The sequence below is a fragment of the Carassius gibelio genome, chromosome B3 (assembly GCF_023724105.1).
Source record: "Carassius gibelio isolate Cgi1373 ecotype wild population from Czech Republic chromosome B3, carGib1.2-hapl.c, whole genome shotgun sequence".
Taxonomy (NCBI): Eukaryota; Metazoa; Chordata; class Actinopteri; order Cypriniformes; family Cyprinidae; genus Carassius; species Carassius gibelio.
This window is the reverse complement of record NC_068398.1, coordinates 47,168,571-47,185,770: the sequence shown is the minus strand read 5'-3', so window position 1 is coordinate 47,185,770 and position 17,200 is coordinate 47,168,571. Positions and strand designations below refer to the sequence as shown.

Here is a 17,200-nt window from a genome sequence, read left to right as displayed (position 1 = left end):
AATAACAAACAGAATGGAATTAGAAAAAATTAAAATAAGAAAGTGAGTTTCCCATCTCAGTGCCAGTGTTTTTATTGTTTGGTTTAATAAAGATACTGTTAACAACTAGATCTACGCTTAAAGTCTTCTCTTGTCTTGAACCACTCGTGACAGAAGAACAGAAATAAATAGAGCTATCACTGGCTTTTTCTTGAGCTTGGTTGAGAAGACCTTCTTTTGTTGCAGTATTCAGTGAGGTTTTGGGAGTTGCTGAGGTGCCCAATCTTAGATGGTGGGAATGTGAACTTACATCCTGTCCTGCTGTACTCGTCATCCATGGGCCAGGAATGGCCGAACTGGGTTAACTCACATCCTTGCCCCGAAAATGGACAATTGTTTGTCTGTTTGGCCCTCTGACCACTAGCTATCACTTAAAACACACACACACACAAATGGTTTTTGGATAATATATTGTGCATAATAAGAGAGATTTTAATCCTATTTTGGCCACTTAACTAGGAAATGTTCCCAGTTAAAAATCTGGCCACCTTAATACTTAAAAACCCTCTCATAAAGTGATAAATACTAATATATATTAATCTAAAATGCTTAAATTGATCATATTGTCACATCAAACAAATAAAATGTACTTAACTTTAAGTGGTGCACCCTGGAAAGGGGGAAAAAAGATATTAATAAAAGAAGACAGAGTCGTGTTGCTGTCTGCATCTTGTGTTTTCCTCCCCCATGTGCTCCATGTTCATTTTTATGCCCATGTTTGGTTTCCTTCCTGTCCTGATTGTGTAATTTGTTTCCAGGTTGTTCCCTGTTTAGTTATATTGATCCCAGGTCTGTCCCATTTATTCCCTTATTACTAAAGCCCTGTGTTGTTCCCAGTCTAGCGTGCGGTATTGTACGTCTAACCCTCCTGCTACATGTGTGTTCCTGCCTGTGCCATGTGAACCTTGATTTGGATGGATAAAGAGGTTCTCTGAGAAACTCCGAGTAAGTGCTCCTCCTTCCAACACAATAGCACTACCTTGACAGTGATACACATAGTGTTGTTCATCTCAGGTACTACCTGCAGCTTTTGACTTTCCCCTAGTGGATTTGAAATATTAATTGAAATCCACTTTGATCATGTTATTTCCAAGTTAATTAACAGAATTCAGAACAAAAATAAACTCAACCACACCAATCATATCATGTCGCATCAATCCTATTGATTTTAAACCTGGTTTCCCTTTTATATTCCACTTGAATCATATTGATGCTGTTATATTGATCTTTTTAACCACTACACAAGCAGGGTTGAGCTGGTCAGTACCTGGATGGGAGACCACCTGGGAAACTAGGTTGCTGCTGGTAGAGGTGTTAGTGAGGCCAGCAGGGGGTGCTCACCCTGTGCTCTGTGTGGGTCCTAGCGCCCCAGGAACATGACCATGCTTTTAAGATGCCTGATTTTCAGTTTTTACAAACACCACTGCTCATCAATGTCAGGTCCTAAACAGTGGACCAATCAGAAGACCCCAGAGGTGGGGCAAGTGCTGCTGCTTTGTTCACAGTAGCAAGTTGGCACGGCAGTTGTATTTTATTGACGGTAAACCTAGGACCATGTATCTTTAGCTCTTTAACCAGCTGGTGGTATTCCCCATATTTATATCTGCGTCTGATGATGGTGTAAACCCAAATGGATGTTCTGTCGTTCTCTGAGCAGCCACACAAGTTTTATCAAGGTCATGATGCTATAGCAAGTGTGATTATTTTTCTGTTGTTTACATTATTGCATCACTTCTAAAAAAAAACGCATCCTGACACCCTCGTGTTCTGCGTTGAGTGCTACGTCTTCCATTTCAGACGCACTCTGTGTGAACATCCCCTTGCTCCTCTGGGGCAACCTGAGTTTGGAAGGAATCTTCTATCATTCTTGAGGAAAGATAACAGCATTTACTTATAGAATGACCTTCCATGTCCAATACAAAAATGTGCTTTGATAAACTGGACAGTGGGTGGATAGTGAATAAGACCGCTAAAATATTGATCTACTGTGGCGTAACCCTTAAGTAAATTTGACTCACGGTGTAGCATTCTTAAACAGTCAGCACTAATGTTATGTACCTTTCCTCTCTCTCTCTCTCTCTGCTTTCTTTCCGTGACTTACCATCATTAATCTACTCTCTAGGGGCAGGATCTTGACAGCATGCCAGTGAGAACTCTGCAAAAGGCAAAAGAACTGTCCAAAAACAGAGCAGCTTTTCTTGTTTGGGAGCTGCAAGACACAAAACACACATGAATGGATGTGGACGGGTATTGTGATATCACTATTACTATTCAATCTGGATATTATGAGCATATAGAATGACTTGCAGTTGCTACAATACCTTCCTGTAAAGCTGCTTTGAAACATATTATACTACAACAAACATGAGATGGCTATGCATAACACAATCCACAAGTCTCATTTCCTTCAGAAAATGTAAAAACCTAGTATGAGCTATCACGTGTTTAGTGAATGAATACATACACTGCAAACACCAAACATCTGTGGCAAATCTTTTGGATCATCTGTACAGAACCTGGGGTCAAATAGCTGAAATTCTCTGTTTTATGATCCTTATGGTTTAGTCTTTCAGGAAGCCTCACACCTGGAAAGTTTTTTAGAAGTTTTCTTGTACTTAAATTTCTGGTGTTAATGGTATTAGAACTAGGTTTTATTGCAAAATATCAAAACATGACAGCATTTTGTTTGAATTTCAATCGAATGTTCTGTAAGTTGCTTGGGAAGGGTCTAATATGTAAGTGTAAACACACATATGTTAAACACAGTTTGTCGAAAGGTCACGGTCTAGTTCTGTGTTTTTGTATCTTATCCTGTTGCCTGGCCATGTCACCTCTCTCTTGTTGGCAGTAGACTCTGGACTCTGTGTTAACTTGACACCGAGGAGCTCTCAGAAACAATGGGGCACTCATAAACTCCTCTATCCTCCGTACTCATAAAAGATCACCGTGAGCTTTAGTAGCAGCTGTAAATCAGTCTCTGCTGTCATAGCCTATGCTACACAATTTATCATCTTAAATTCTAGTCACAGCTGATGGAAACGCTCACAACTAACTCAATGACCTCATGTTTGAAGCGGATGTGTGTGTGCCTTTTCGCACCTGAGTGGATGGGCATCTATACTCTTATCCAGGCTCTTAACTTGTGTTCTTCTGGTCACATTTTCTCCTGTTTGTTCTGATTTCAGCCCTCTTATTTTTTTTCCATCTGGACTGTGTATGTGGAAAACAAGAAACTGTCCTGATCCTGAAGAAAGAGACATCTATGCAACATCTAATGCAAATTATATAAATATATACTGACAATACACAAAGAATAATCAATGACAGCCTGTTGAACTATTAGAAAATAATGCACACCAAAGATGGCCGTTACACCTCAGAAGTGCATTATTTTCTAATAATTCAGTGGACCAGAATCAGTTATTCTGCTTATTCTATAGTTACCAAACCACAAGACAATCTTCTAAAGATGTATAGCAAGACATTCGTCACGTTTTTCCTTAAAATGTTGTGTGTGGCAAAAACATGAAAATAATTGGACTTTTTTTATATGATTGTTCATTAAATGTATTTGCTTGGTCTGTATTTGTGGGGTTTGTTCTTTTTGTTCCTTTGAAATTACTGAAATCATTTGGCGAAGTGATTTAGACATGGTCAGGACCTGCCAGGAACTACTTTTGCCATGGGTTCAAGCATTCATCAGACCCGAAGTAAAAATTTACTGTGCTGGACTGTGTTGCAGTAGGGGAAAGAGCTTTTTTTACAGCACTGCGATGGTCCTTGTAGTCTGAAACATGCAGATTGAGGAGCCTTAAAGATCTTTTCTAACAATGGAGTCTATGTGAGTGTCCGATATCTGGTCCTTTGAAATACTAGTGCCCAGGAATTTTGATGAGCAACATCAACGAGAGACTTTTCACATATGTTCATATTCTGCTGTTCTGTGGCCATGGACTTGCGGGTCAGGTCTTTTTCTTATACAGATGACTCACAGGACCCTATACATTACTGTCCTAATTTAGTTTTAATCATTTAATCCCCACAGCGTCTTGTCTCAATTGGCAACTCGCACAATTTGTGTCGATTGAAAGTGACATTAGAATTTAGTTTCTTGTCTTCACCACCTGGCTACTGTTGTAAAATGCTGAGAGATTCAATTAAAAGATAATTCATAAAATAAAAAAACAAGTTATATGATTTGTGGAGGAGCGGGTGTCTGGGAGTGCAGGTGCACCTCTAAAGCCAGACCCTTGGAAAAAATCCAATTTAAAAAATGCACATGATCGCTAGGACTTTAGGATGCATTTGTGCTGAGTGGGCATGACGAGCAATGTTTATAATGTGGAAACCTGGACAGTGGACCAGCATCAGCAGCTAACTGGCAGATCACTGTAATTAATGAAAATTTTAAAAAGATAAAGAAGTACATTTAGCAACTTTTTTTGTGCCATTGCCTGCTGCCAGTTGGTGCACTGAAATCAAGATCCCTGACATTGCTAAAGAGTAAAGACTAGACTCAAGCTGCACCCAGTCTCCGGTGGAGAAACCAAGCATTAATTCATCGTACCTGTTGATAACAATGCAGGCCTGCAGTTTATCAGAACCGGGCTGTTAAATATCCGTTATCTGTACAAGATAACTATTGGAAGGAGGTGTTGAGGCATGCTGTATACCGAGGCCATGATTAAAAACTGGGATCATTGCACACCTCGGTTTGCCTAACCTGATTGCCAAGTTTGACCCCTTTTTACAAGAATATTTAAAAACCAAAGAAAATAAGAAAATCATAACTAAAAAACTAAGAAAATCATAGCAGCTGAAATCCAACAAGCCAAAACTTCTCAGTATTTGTAGATTCAACACCAGAGCTTTCTGACATAAACCAGCTGACTTTGCTGAAGGCGACGTTGTAAAGTGATTTCCTGGATTCGATCCCCTCTATAGAATGTGTAATAAAAATGGTGCAAGACTTGAGGTTGGACTTGGCAAATTGCCCTGGGCAAAGCTATGATAATGGAAGTAGTATGGCTGGTAAATATGACAATATATCATGTACATTTTGTATGTAAAGAAAAATTTAAATATGCACATCCAAAAAAGTCTTTACCAGGTGCAAGATCAAAGGATGAATCAAAAAATAGAAAAAAGGATCTGCACACTATTATGCTTCCTTTATTTCAAAAAGTTAAAACCAGAAACAATTAGGACTAAGACCTTCACCAGGCAAACACACGCACAAGCATAGGTGATAGTTCATCAAGTACTCACAGATTCAAACAGTTTCAATTAATGACACCTGTTAACAAAGTCAATCAAATGAGCAGCTATAGTATATCACATTAAAACACTGCAAGACAACACACAAACACTCCCCCATCTTTTTTTAATTACTTTTCAAGTCCTAGAATTGATCAGTGCTCATCTATATAAAATACATTTTAAGTACAAAAAAACGAGACCATATCAAAAATACAAAGATATCAATTATAAACATGAATTAAAATCAAGTTCTAAATTCAAGCCGTTAAGGGAAAGAGTATTAAGTGTGTAAATATAGTAAGCTTCTATTTTTAATAAGATATTGTTGACATTGCCACCTCTCCTAAACTCAGAAAATAAAGTACATAATTGTATAAATAATTGGCATAGGGTACATTTGTACCTTAAGGGACCAGTTTTGTACCTGTAGTGTAAATTTGGTACCTTAATTTAACTACAAAAATTGACCCTTCATAAAGTGTACAAAATTGGCTGTGACAGGGTACAATCATTGACTATAATATTATATATCTCACAAACGCACGCTGAATTAAAATCTGAATTTATTAAATCCTTTTCATTTTCACAAAAAAATAACTTTAAACACAATGTCTAACTGTGACATATAAATGATCATCAACTGAGTAAGTTCTTGGTGCAGATGTGGCCTAATGGTTAGAGAGTTGGACTTGTAACCTGAAGGATGCAGGTTTGAGTCTTGGTGCTGGCAGGAGTTGTAGGTGGAGAGGAGTGAATGAACAGTGCTCTCTTCCACCCGGGGGTTTGTTCACGGTGTGTGTGTGCACTTGGATGGGTTAAATGCAGGGCGCCAATTCCAAGTATGGGTTACCATACGTGGCAAATGTCACGACTTTCCCTTTCAAGTGTCATTTGCCTGAAAGTCCATTTCATCTCGACGTTGGTTACTTCTATACCTGTTTCTGATATTTTTTGAAGGACCTCCTCGGTTGAAAGCCCTGTAAGAACATGAGTAACCACCAAAAGAAAGACCGCGAACAGGACATTCTTTTCATTTGAGATTCAAGCAGCCAATCAGGGCTTCTACATATTTGACACATGGATTAGCAGAGGCTGTCTCTTGATATTGTACCTTGATGTACATACTGATGGAGAGCCTTTATACACAAACCTTGGTGTTTTTTCAAAGATATCGCTAAGGGGAGGATCAGATTTTAAGATATACCACTGTTTATTTATGATACTTTTTTATATCTAAACAAATAGAAGAATATTAAACAGTACATACAATTTATTTATTTTCTGATCTTAACCAATTTTTAAATTTTTTTTAGAGAGGTCTTTTGACTTTAATTTCCAAATCTCCTAACTGCAGACTATATCCAATCGTCATTGTAACCTCGCTCCCTAAATTTTTAAACCAAATCAGTACTTTGTTGTACAGTATATATATATGACTGTTCAGTACTACAAAATCGACGTATCCTGTTAAATTGACTAATGGGCAAGCTACGTTTCAAAGTTGTAGGATGGTAGCTCTGTCCATGCAACAGTGCGTTACACGCAGTGGGTTTTCTATAAAGACCTGTGATTATTTTATTGCCGTTTCTAATAATACGAATGTCCAAAAAACTAACACAAAAATCAATGTAAAGCATAAGTGTTCATAAGTGTTAAGAAAACTGTGGAATTGTAGAAAATGATTTTCAGTACCGGACCATTTTGTGCCATAAATGTGAAATGCTAAAACATTGTTAGTTTTTCCCACCCTGGAACAGATGAATGTACATAAATGGTATGTTTTATACATATGTTTTAAGTGATGTTGGTTTTGTACGCGTCAACGCAGTTCTGATTTGAATGTCCATTGAGTGGCGCTATAACTGTAATGCTATATGACATTTAAAAAAATAAAAGTACCATCTGCACTACACCTAAACCCTACCCGATGGTATAAACAACAGTGAATGTGACTTAAACGTGCAATCACAAGCATGCCCTTTTAGCTTGTTTTTCGATCTCTCATCTTTGAGCTCTTTCATCGTGGGGATCATGTTTTTTCATGGGATTCGTCTAATTCAGTGCCGGCTAAGCTACCAAGCAAGGTTCTTTTATCCGGAAAGTGAAACATATGGAGCTGTTATCATAACTGTGTAAGAAAAAGATTTCTAGTGCTTGCTGTTTTACTGCCTCTAGTGTTCATTTATGTTGGAAACTGCCGTGATGCATACTTATTGGTACGTATTCTCAGTTTTGGGAAAAAGTTCCCACATGTACATTACATTTTCGCAATAAAATGTGGTTGGTAGATGTCACTTATTTTTAGATATCATACAACAACAAAAACAGTCTTGAAAAGACACAAGTGAATCAACAACAGCATCTTTCTTGACTATGTTGAAAGAAATTGTTGAAGAAATCGAGGGAGTTCAAATGCAGGGTTGTCAGGTCTTCACACAAAAACCTACCCAATCGTTATTCAAAACTAGCCCAACTGTGTTTCGACTTTCGAGGGGGTCCCCAGTTATATATTGCGTTCTGGGGGGTAAAATACAAGTTTTTGGTGGGGTTCCCCTGATAAAATATGCATTCCAATAAATATCATATTATCGGAATCACTTCAACCTGGGGACATGAAAAACAACTCTCGGCAACAGTGTGAAAGTCACCCAGTTGAGCGGGAAAACCACAGACTTGGCTCCACTGTTTGAGTGTGTCAATGCAAGTTCCAAGTTATATAACAAAGCCTGTGATTCCCAGACACGAGATCGTAATTATGTACTGGGCCGCTAATCAAAGCCATCTTCCAGTGCTTGTGCAAGTGGTGAGAAAATACCTGTGCTGTCCTGTGTACGAGCGTAGAGAAGTGCTTTCAGCCCTTTAGATATCAGTGTTGCTTTTCTCCAAGTAAATGTGAAAACTGTTCCAATAAAATTGAATGTCTGCCATTGCTTCGTGTAGTTTGACTCTCAGTCATCTACAGTATACTGTAATGGCAATGGCATCTGCTCAAATGTATATCATTTCAGCCCTCTGGATCTGGATGAAATGATATATTTGAACATCAAACAGACTTTGGGTTGCCTTAGGCCAGTGTCAGATCATGATATAGATAGGATATACTATAATAGGATATACATTATACGCAACTGTATATGAAACTGAATGTGTCACTTGTTCATCTGTGCACTAGTAAGTGAATAAGATCCACTGTATCAAATCAAACATTCCCTCTTTTAACAAAGTGACACCCATGATATACTTTAAACGCAGAGTATGCTAGCTGCATTGGGCACCAAACGAAACAAACACTACAACAGTATAACTGTTCTGTTACAGTTTCCTTTAAGGTGCTTTAAAACTTTGTGTACAGTGAAAAACACTAAAACACCAGTTGACATTCAGCTCTTAAAGGTCTCACATGCAAAACCAACCTTATATATTAATACAGCAGGTCTTAATTTGGTCTACATAGGCTTGTGCCACTAACTGATACATTTCAGCCTGGACAATGGCCATTGTTCTTGGCTGTGTTTGATTTAACAAAATAGGAAAGAGAGAGAGAGAGAAATAAACAGGGCTACTATTCATATTATAGAGCAATATTGTTTGTCGCTGAACAAATAGAGCAGGGGAAGAACTATTCCATTATTCTCTGCCTTCAATAACTTCATATTCTTGAATCAAATGGGCCTATTGTCTCAGGCCCTGGTCAGAGCGCGAGAAACACTACGGTGCATTGACAAGCCGCAGACAGATTATCTGGTTTGAATGGCTTTTCCAGACCAGCGAGAGGCTAACCAAACAATAGTCAACTTGTTGTAAGTGAAACAAATCCAATGTTCACTGTGCACAGCTTCACAGCAAAGAATTCATGAGCAAACTCGTGTTTGTAAATGATGAAATAGGTCCGTGTTGACTACTAGCCTCTGTTGTATCCAGTGTTGAAAACCCATTTTATTTATGACTGGATAGGATGAGCACCTAGAGTGGAATATTAATGGGTGAAATTATGTGAAATATATATATATATATATATATATATATATATATATATATATATATATATATATATATATATATATATATATATTAATAAAATGATACATTTCATATAAAAAATAAAAAGAAAGGAAAAAATGTACTGCCTCCAAACTTTTGAATGGGAGTATATAATGTTACCAAAGTTTTTTATTTTGAATAAAAGATGCTCTTTTTAACTTTTCATTCATCAAAGCATTCATGCTCTAAAAAAAAGTTAAGAATTGGTTTACAATTCTTCATAAAATCATTAACACAATGAAAATATTAAAAAAATTATTCTCCAGTTGATGTGTAACAGATAGCTAATTTACATAATACAAGCGATTGATCTTATTCCAGTTTCGGAGAGATTTCAAACCTTTATTTCTGTGTGAGGATCTTGAAAGGACTTTTTGTCAGTGTGTAATTTCAACTTTTCACTTCTGAGGTTCCTCCGCTATTGTACCATGGTCAAACTCTGTTTCATTTTTTGGTTAGGTTTAAGGGTAGTGGTGTGGTGTTGGGTTTCTGTTGAACCTCACATATACAAACACAGAATACAATTACAGCTTATATCAGGCGCCACCGTCCTGCAGAGTGTCTTTCCCACACCAATCAAGCAAACCTGAAGCACCTACTCGCTCCAACATCCTGCAAAGTTCAGCTCCAACACCCTTGTCTGGAAGTTTCTAGTCACTGGAAGGCAAGCCTGTGACCTTGAGCCAAAAAAGCTAAAGGCTAATGCTGTGGCTTTGTTGGTAAGCAGGTAAGAATACCAGAGGCTGTTTTTTTAAATGGATGTCAATGTAGTAGGGTCTTCACTATGCTAAACAAACCACTTTTGTGAAGAAATAGCTCATCATTTAATGAATCAACAACCTATCAGCTAATCTTCAATGTTTGATGCTAAATTCAATTCAATTCAATTCAAGTTTATTTGTATAGCGCTTTTTACAAAACAAATCGTTACAAAGCAACTTTACAGAAAATTATGTTTCTACAATATTTAGTAGTAGCTAGTAGTTTGTGCACATTTGACAGGATTTTAGAAAAACTAAAAAAAAAATAATAATAATAATACAAGACGTAGTCAGCTAGACGATGAACTATCAATATTATTAATTAAGTTATTATATGATTAAGTCACACATTTAGGAATAATTGTTAGTTCTGTTTGTTGATTCAGGGTTAGCATCATCTGAGGTCCTCTGAGGGTCAGCATCATCTCTTCTCAGGTGTTCTGGATCCAGACTGGAGCTTGTGTAAATCCTAGTTACCACGGGATGTGAATCCCGTGGCAAAACATAGAAACAAAATACAGACATCATTAGCATAGCTGCTGATCCAACAAAGTAAAATTAGTTTAACCCAAGCTAATGAATAAAAATGCACCTTTGATCAGATGCAACTACACTCACAATTAAAAAGATACATTATTCGAATGCTTGGCGAAAGAGATGTGTTTTTAATCTAGATTTAAACAAAGAGAGTGTGTCTGAACCCCGAACATTATCAGGAAGGCTATTCCAGAGTTTGGGAGCCAAATGTGAGAAGGCTCTACCTCCTTTAGTGGACTTTGCTATCCTAGGAACTACCAAAAGTCCAGCGTTTTGTGACCTTAGGGTGCGTGATGGGTTGTAACGTGGTAGAAGGCTAGTTAGGTACGCTGGAGCTAAACCATTTAGGGCCTTATAGGTAAGTAATGATAATTTGTAACTGATGCGGAACTTAATAGGTAGCCAGTGCAGAGACTGTAAAATTGGGGTAATATGATCATATTTTCTTGACCTCGTAAGGACTCTAGCTGCTGCATTTTGGACTACCTGTAGCTTGTTTATTGACGAAGCAGGACAACCACCTAGAAGTGCATTACAATAGTCCAGTCTAGAGGTCATGAATGCATGAACTAGCTTTTCTGCATCAGAAACAGATAACATGTTTCGTAGCTTGGCAATGTTTCTAAGATGGAAGAATGCAGTTTTTGTAACATTGGAAATATGATTTTCAAAAGACAAATTGCTGTCTAATATAACACCCAGATTTCTGACTGTAGAGGAAGTAACAGTACATCCGTCTAGTTGCAGATTGTAATCTACAAGATTCTGTGTAGTGTTTTTTGGTCCAATAATTAATATCTCCGTCTTATCCGAATTTAATTGGAGAAAATTATTTGTCATCCAATCTTTTACATTTTTAACACACTCTGTTAGCTTAGATAATTGGGAAGTTTCATCTGGTCTCGTTGATATATATAGCTGAGTATCATCAGCATAACAGTGGAAGCTAATTCCGTATTTTCTAATAATATTACCAAGGGGCAACATGTATATTGAAAATAGAAGGGGACCTAGGACGGATCCTTGTGGCACTCCATATTTTACTGATGATAAATGAGATGACTCCCCATTTAAGTACACAAAATGGTAGCGATCGGACAGGTAGGATCTAAACCATCTTAGAGCCTGCCCTTGAATACCTGTATAGTTTTGTAATCGATCTATGAGTATGTCATGATCTATGGTGTCGAACGCAGCACTAAGATCAAGTAAGACTAGAAATGAGATGCAGCCTTGGTCTGACGCAAGGAGCAGGTCATTTGTAATTTTAACAAGTGCAGTTTCTGTGCTATGGTGGGGCCTAAAACCTGACTGAAATTCTTCATACAGATCATTTTTATGCAGGAAGGTGCTCAATTGAGCAGACACAACTTTTTCTAAAATTTTAGACATAAATGGAAGATTTGAAATAGGCCTATAATTTGCCAGTACACTAGGATCTAGTTTTGGTTTCTTAATAAGAGGCTTGATAACCGCCAGCTTGAATGGTTTTGGGACGTGTCCTAAAGATAACGACGAGTTAATGATATTGAGAAGCGGTTCTTCGGCTACAGGTAACAGCTCTTTCAGTAATTTAGTGGGTACAGGATCTAATAAACATGTTGTTGGTTTAGATACAGTGATAAGTTTATTTAGCTCCTCCTGTCCTATGGTTGTAAAGCACTGCAGTTTATGTTTGGGTGCGATGGATGAAACTGAAGTGTTAGATGCTGTAGAATCTACATTCGCTATTGTATTTCTAATGTTATCTATTTTATCAGTGAAGAAATTCATAAAGTCATTACTATTTAACGTTGGTGGAATATTTGAATCAGGTGGCGTCTGGTAATTTGTTAACTTAGCCACTGTGCTAAATAAAAACCTTGGATTGTTTTGGTTATTTTCTATGAGTTTGTGTATATGCTCTGCCCTAGCAGTTTTTAGAGCCTGTCTATAGCTGGACATACTGTTTTTCCATGCAATTCTAAAAACTTCTAAGTTAGTTTTTCTCCATTTGCGTTCAAGACTACGAGTTTCTTTCTTGAGAGAGTGAGTATTACTGTTATACCATGGTACAGTACGTTTTTCTCTAACTTTTTTCAATTTGATTGGGGCAACAGCTTCTAATGTATTAGAGAAAATAGTGCCCATGTTGTCAGTAATTTTGTCTAATTCATGTGTATTTTTGGGTACAAATAGCAGTTGAGATAGATCAGGCAGGTTATTTGCGAATCTGTCTTTGGTGGCTGGAACAATAGTTCTGCCCAGACGGTATCGCTGCGACATATAGTTAATATCAGTTATACGCAGCATGCACGATACGAGGAAATGGTCTGTAATATCATCACTTTGAGGTACAAGATCTATAGCAGTAAGATCGATGCCATGCGATATAATTAAATCTAGTGTATGATTAAAATGATGAGTGGGCTCGGTGACATTTTGCTTGACTCCAAAGGAGTTTATTAGGTCAGTAAACGCAAGTCCTAATGTATCGTTTGTATTATCAACGTGAATATTAAAATCTCCCATGATTAGCGCCTTATCAACTGTAACTAGAAGGTCTGAGAGGAAATCTGCAAATTCTTTTAGGAATTCTGTATACGGCCCTGGTGGTCTATACACAGTAGCCAGAGCAAGAGATACATTAGATTTCTTTTGCATGTCTGACAGAGTAACATTTAGCATTAGTATTTCAAAAGAGTTAAACCTGTATCCTGTTTTCTGGGTAACATTGAGAATATCACTATATATTGTAAACAATACTTTTGTTGGGAACTATATGTAGATTTTACCTTCCTAAAAATGTAAACATTTTTAAGAGAAGGCAGAATAGGGAATGTTGCGACTCATCATTACTTGCAAATATGTGTCGCATTACTATTTAATATTGATTATTTTGATCATGTTGTCAAATCACTCACATTGAGTGAGGGGGCAATGATACTGTTTTCCATGCAGTGACGTGAGCCAATTATAACAGCGGCCAATTAATGACAAGCCTTAAAAGACCTGCCACTTAAAGGAAAACTCCAACGTTTTTCTATATTCCACTATATTCTTCCTTAAAATTAGATGAGTTTATACGTACCTCTCCCGTGTCAATCCGTGCACTCAATCGCTGTAGCGCACAGCGCCACTATGTTACCTTTTAGCTTAGCACCGTCTTTAAATAGGGAAATCATGGAAGAGTTTGGTGGCTTCTAAATTCATCACTGTTTGGATCCTAAGCAATGAACTGTGCTAAGCTAAATGCTAGCATAGTGGCGTCGCACGCTACAGCAATTGAGTGTACGCACTGAGACGGGAGAGTTATGTATCAACTCGTCAAGTTGAGAGATACGGAGCCCCGCACATGACATAAATTGATAAATAAATTGTGCGCACGATTTACTAATTCGTTCCCTCAATTTACTAAAACGTGCACACATTTGCTATTGCGTTCCCTTGCTTTACTATTGCGTTCACTCGATTTGCTAAATCGTGTGCACAATTTAACAAATTGAGGGAACGAATTAGTAAATCGTGTGCACAATTTATAAATCGAGTGAACGCAATAGTAAATTGAGGGAACACTATAGTAATTGTGTGCACGTTTTAGTACATCGAGGGAACGAATTAGTAAATCGTGCACACGATTTAGCCTTTTATTTTTTCCTGCGTGTCATATGTGGGGCTCCGTAGAGGGAAGGACATAGTGGAATATGGAAAAATTGTGGAGTTTTCCTTTAAAACAGGTCGTTTTAAACAGAGGGTCAAAATAAGGGTTAAAAATATTTTTTTCACATATTTAGTTGTTTTTAATGTGCAAAACAATTAAGTAAATTAAGTAAACCTCAAAGAGCGTATTCAAATAATTAAAAATAATCTATGTCCTTATGACTCTTTTAAAATTGTTAAATCAGATGTCACTGTAAATTATTTTAGCACTATAGACAGTCTGGCTTTTACAAATGCCATCACAACTGAAGTCCCAATATTTGATCGTGTCCAATAAAAAGCTCTGAACTGAAGAGCGAGGCAGCGAGCGCCGGGGAGAGCAGGTGCTGAGTCAGAGAGCACAGGAATGCCCGAGGAATGGGGAAGAAGCGTGAGAGCGAGTGTGTGTGAGTACGGCTGAGAGCCATCTGGGGAAGGAGGGGCGGAGACTCTCCAGGGATTGCGTGCGGACATCAAATGTTTACCTGTAACAAAGACAGAGGGGGAGGAGAGGAGAAATGGCTGTGGTTTACAGGAGTGGGCGGAGAAACAGAGCCTCCAGCATGAGCTTCGCACGCAACTTAACAATACTACCTTTATGAAGACCGCACACGCACACACACACACACTCCTGCAGGAAGTCTTCCAGGGTTTCATGTCAGTGGAATTTCAGTGGTAGTATTCACTTATCACAAACCACAGGTCACACAGTCAAATCAGTGCAGGAATACAAGAACGGGGGATTTGGGCTAACGCTCACGTTCATACATGAGGGTCTTTTTACACAAATCATATTTATTTTTTCTAAAACTATTAAAATATGAAAAAAAAAAAATAATTCTGGCCAAGAAAACAATTAATAAAAAACATAAATATCTGTTGTGAACACTGAAGCTAAATTAAATATATTTTTTACATAAAAAAATTTTTGTTAACTTTGATATACCTACTTTCAATATACCTAAAACAAACATTAATATATACACACACACACACACACACACACACACACACACACACACACACACATAAATTATATATATATATATATATATATATATATATATATATATATATATATATATATTATTGTTATTATTATTCAATATTTTTATTCAAATGTGTTATATGTTCACATGTGTTACAGACGACTAAAATGTTAACTTCAAATGTATTTTCTATGACTGAAATATATGGAGAGCTAATTTATTTTTATATATTAATATATAATGGGTAAAAATATAATGGTTCAAAATATATTTAATAACATATTTATTATATATTTTAGCAAATATATTTGAAAGTATGGGATTATTTACACAAACAATTTATGGCAACACTTTAGTTCCTTCAGCTTTATTTCTAGACTCAAGGTCCATTATCAAGAAACACACAATACAAACCAAAACAACACACTTTAAAAACCAATACTTCCTCATAGAGGACTGATATCTCACATCAGTAAGCCTAGGATTTGACAACAACATTATAATATTATTATGTGAATCGTCCAGCTGACTGTACATTTCCACATCAAATTTCTCATTAAAGCAGGGAAAGATTGTACTCTTGCCTTACAGAATAAATCACTTGCACTGCTCCATCTTGGGTTTTTTTTCAGCAGGAACCTCAAACACTCATTGTACACAACCTGAAGCTTACATAGGCTTTCTTTCTTAAACTTAACCCACAAAGGAGCAGTCGTGGCACAAGGATACTTTTTCTATGTGTATTTATGATTTGATTTGAAAGAAAACAGCGTATCCTTGTGGCTCGGCTGACACGGAAGAGCGTAAGCTGCCTACGTCCAGCTCATAATAAAGTTTTGAATTGTTGAATAAAGTCATCATTTTAGTCGTATTCGTATACAAAAGGTCGTCTTCTTGTCATTTAATAATGTTATGGTTGAATCACTGATGGCAGCTGGACTATTCTGACGATGCTTTTCTTACTTCCATGGACCTTGACAATGTTGTCTCCACGATTCTGCTTATATTCTCAGCTGCCAAAACATAGAGCATGCTAAAGTCACATTGCTTCTATTTATCGATCTTACATCCTTCCAGAAAGCATTCACATCACTACAAAATAGACCCTCCATCATTGAATCAACTCTAATCACACGTTCATGTTTACAAATGTAACGCACTGCATATTTATACTCGCCATTAGTTAACTTTTTCTGCTCCAAAAGTGGTCCTTGTCTGGGCCTACCAACTAAAACCCTGTGCCTAAAATGCTTCCTTTGCTTTTTTTATGATATGCTGATACATACTTGTTCCACCCTGGCTTACTATGATATTTCTTGTCAGGGCAGAAAAGTTATGGTCTACTAGCCTCTTGCACAATCCTCACAATATCATCATAGATATCACAAAAGGCTGTACCATGGGAAATGTCAATACAAATCACATCTGTACACATGAATGCATCTCTGTGTAACGCCGACTTATTCAACCGAGTGTCCGTTTTCCTATAATATGTTTTAATATCTTTTATATACCATATATCCATTTACTCTTGGCCACATAAATCCCGGCGGCTATTCTCAAGCTTTATGCAAATATCGGTTAACCTTCATGATGATGCTAATGCTGACTGATGGATATTTCTGTGGCTTATTCTACCATGTGTCGGTTCTTGTCTCATCCTTGATTGTTTGTTGAATGGTAGTTTGTCGCATTGTATGTGCTTGTCAAACCATGTCCTGACTGAATAGATCTTTAATGGAATTCACACCTTGATCAATGAAGAGAACAAACAAAAGACAGTCATGAACAGCCCTGACAGATGTTTACACTAGTGTTGACACTCACGCTATTTCCATAGAAGCTGAGGTGAGTGCAGCACTATAAATAAAGCATGTGTGTGTGTGTGTGTGCATG

At 37.3% G+C, this 17,200-nt stretch overlaps 1 long non-coding RNA gene across 1 annotated transcript in view; it reads left to right on the top strand.

Moving 5' to 3' along the window:
* Positions 1–891: 891 nt before the first annotated feature.
* The window catches only part of LOC127952328 (uncharacterized), a 68,874-nt gene continuing 52,565 nt past the window's right edge, over positions 892–17,200 (top strand). Inside the window, exon 1 of the long non-coding RNA XR_008152905.1 lies at positions 892–984. This is a non-coding gene — a long non-coding RNA (uncharacterized LOC127952328). The remainder of the gene's footprint in view (positions 985–17,200) is intronic.